The following is a 3,120-nucleotide window of genomic DNA, read 5'->3' on the forward strand; positions in this document are numbered from 1 at the left end:
GTGGATATTAATGGTTTTACACGTGTTAGTCATGAAGCAATACTGATGGACTGTCTGGAGGATGTTGCCTGGTATGCACTATGAGTTAATCTCTTATTTGTATATATCCCCAGTCCATGCGTTTGTTCTTACTGAATTCTGAGCAGACATGTCATTTGCACAGCTCTGCGGGTTTACTAGTACTGTTTTCTGTCTGCTGTTCATTTTTTGATAGTGAGCTTAAGCTTAATGGTATTTAAATTACACTGGAGCAATCTGCAGATTCAAGCAAAGAATTTGAGGGAATTGATAAAGTCAAGTTTACTTAAGAAGTTCTAATTAATAAAGCTGAATGTTTTAAAAAGCTGAGTAACATGTTTAAGGGTACATGGATCAATCTACACAGTATATCTCAAACCGTACAACTTTTTAAAGTTATTTAAGTGATGATTTGTTTTTAAGTGTAAGAGGAGTGAAATATTCCGAATGTTAATTTGTTTCTTAGCAGGTCCAGGGGGACTTACAGTTGTTACAAAATATCACGGTACAGATAAGAGCAGTTATAAAATACTATTACGTTAGGAGGCCTGTCGAGTTGTTTATCTTAAATTGTATGTTTACCTCTGAATTCACTGCACTTAAAAATAAATCATTGCTTTTATACACCATAACTTTATAGAAAAATTAAACCCTGAAAGCATGTTCTGTTTACTTTCATTTGCTTTTGTTTTGTTTTGTTATTGGATACCTGAATAAACCAATAGCTTTTTTTCTCTGCTTTCTTGTGGTAGTCTCCATGGTTGCCATGGTGGTATAATTTGTTTTCCAGCTTAAACTAGTTTCATTTCATACACTACTGATACTTGCAGTTCCCTTATTGAGTACTAACAGATTGGCTGACCTCAATAGAAAGCAATGAGAGCAGTGCTCAGTTTTGTATAGTACACTATGTGGTACAGGTACTGTAAAGAGGGAGTTGTGATGATGTAACAATCTGGATAATATTTTGTTAAAAACTGTAGCTACTGAAGATAAATTGAGATAAAACACTCATAATATACGGGTAACTGCTACCAGAAAGTATTACATCGTTTGACTGAAAGTACAGCTTAGGCAATTCAGTGTGAACATTACCTGATTTGTTACTTTGTTTTAAATAGATCTGAAAAGAGGAATAGGCAGCTACAAAGAAGTGCACCGAAAGAGTTTGTTAAAACATGGTGTACTAGAAGACAGATAGGCAGAGCTTGTAAAAACAGCATGTTAGTATTACAACAAATGTGTAATTATTTGTATATTTTCTTAATTATTTATTTCTCAGCAGACGCCCTTACCCATTATGCCCTTGTTAATTATTTGCACGAAGGAACTATACAGTAGGTGCAAAGCCTAAACTAGTTTCTTGTAATCTCCAAAAAGCCTGTGATTTACTATTTTGTGTTCCTTTGTAAATAACCCTTCTGATGATGAGTAACATGTCAAAGAAAAACAGTAAAAGTTAATTTAAAATAAAAATGTGTAGTTTTGTCTTTTTATGTAGCAGGGGGAAAAAAGGAGCGGGGTAACATAACAAATGGTGTTATGGAATTAGATTCCAGAGGTAAATGGCTTCATTAAATAACCAGTGAATCTGCTGCATTTACTCACTGTGCATATTCATTCATTCATGCAGACAATGTTACCTGTGTTTGTTATTAAACAGCATAAGTAATATTAAGAGTAAAGAAAAAACTGAATGAAGTCAAAGGAAAATGTTATAGCATGCAGGGGGGTGAGATGCTTCTTAAAATATGGCAATGGTATTCACACAACACTTTTAAAAACACTATAGTTTAAGACATTTCAACCATTTTAAATGAAAACAAGTGTAATAGAAAGACTTCAGGACACTTCAGTTTGTCACATTTTCCAGTTTGCAACACAAAGGTATTAAGCTTCAGTGACAGTTCAAGGCTGGTCTTGATTGGTATTGTATGTTAGACAGTATAGAAATCTGCATCACAGCATATTTTATAAGCCAAACAAGACATTAAAGGAGGGTGTTATTGTGAAAATAAAAATCTGCTTCTGCCAGCATGAGGCTTAGCATTACAATGTTATACCTTAAGTTCATTTTAAAGAGTGTATACATCTCCTTTATTAAATACATACTGTATGTTAAGGTTAGAAACTACAACCCTAATTGATGAAGCTGCTTTTTTCAGTAGAATCCTAACTTCAGTGTTCTCAGTTCTACAATGTGTGGTTAATTCATCTAGATTTGAAGAAAAGCTTAGTTTTGCCTTATTTAATTTGGTGTTTACAACATACGCAAAACTTACAACTGCTCTCTCCCTTGCTATATGTATTATGTGTATTACTTTAGTGACTGTTTTGGATAGTTTTTTTTTATATACCCTGGGTCACAAATCTACTGAAGAATGAAACTGAACAAAGTTACCAAATCTTCACAGTGGATCAGCAGGTCAAAGACACCATGAAAACTTACATCCAAATAAAATGCGCTTACTATATCGCTGACACAGGTTTTATGTTCCTGCACTATACCTAGCATGTAAAGATGATGTAATCTGTAAGTATCACATATACACATAGTTCACATATCACAATTTGACACATATACTGTTTTAAAAAACGATTTCCTTATAGAAATATTTTACTATAAAGTAAGATTGGACTAATAGGTAATAAGAGAAGTTCCAAGGGACTGGGCAAATGCAGTATTGATGTTATCAGTAGCTCACTAATAACCTGGCAAAATGAGCATTTCTGGCTACCAATAAAAATTAGAACACCACCAGCGCTAATCCCACAATAATAATTAAACAACACCAGCGATAACACAATAGAATAATAATAATTGAGCCATTTCAAAATGTTCAATTTCAAAGTAAATGATGCACAACTAAAATATCATCATTTTTCAAAATCTGTATAGCAATGTTTTGCGATCCAAAGGACTATATCCCTGTTTAAAATGGCTAATGTTGGAAGAGTAAGGCAGATACAACTGCTAGGGATCACGACAATCCTCACTGTGTTTGCTGCCATTTACCAAAGAAGCTGTCTGAATTGGTTGCGTCTTCATTCCCCATTTGATTTATGATCAGGATATGAATAGAAATATCAAAACAATGAATA

The sequence above is a fragment of the Polyodon spathula genome, chromosome 4, assembly GCF_017654505.1.
Source record: "Polyodon spathula isolate WHYD16114869_AA chromosome 4, ASM1765450v1, whole genome shotgun sequence".
In the NCBI taxonomy this organism is placed as follows: domain Eukaryota; kingdom Metazoa; phylum Chordata; class Actinopteri; order Acipenseriformes; family Polyodontidae; genus Polyodon; species Polyodon spathula.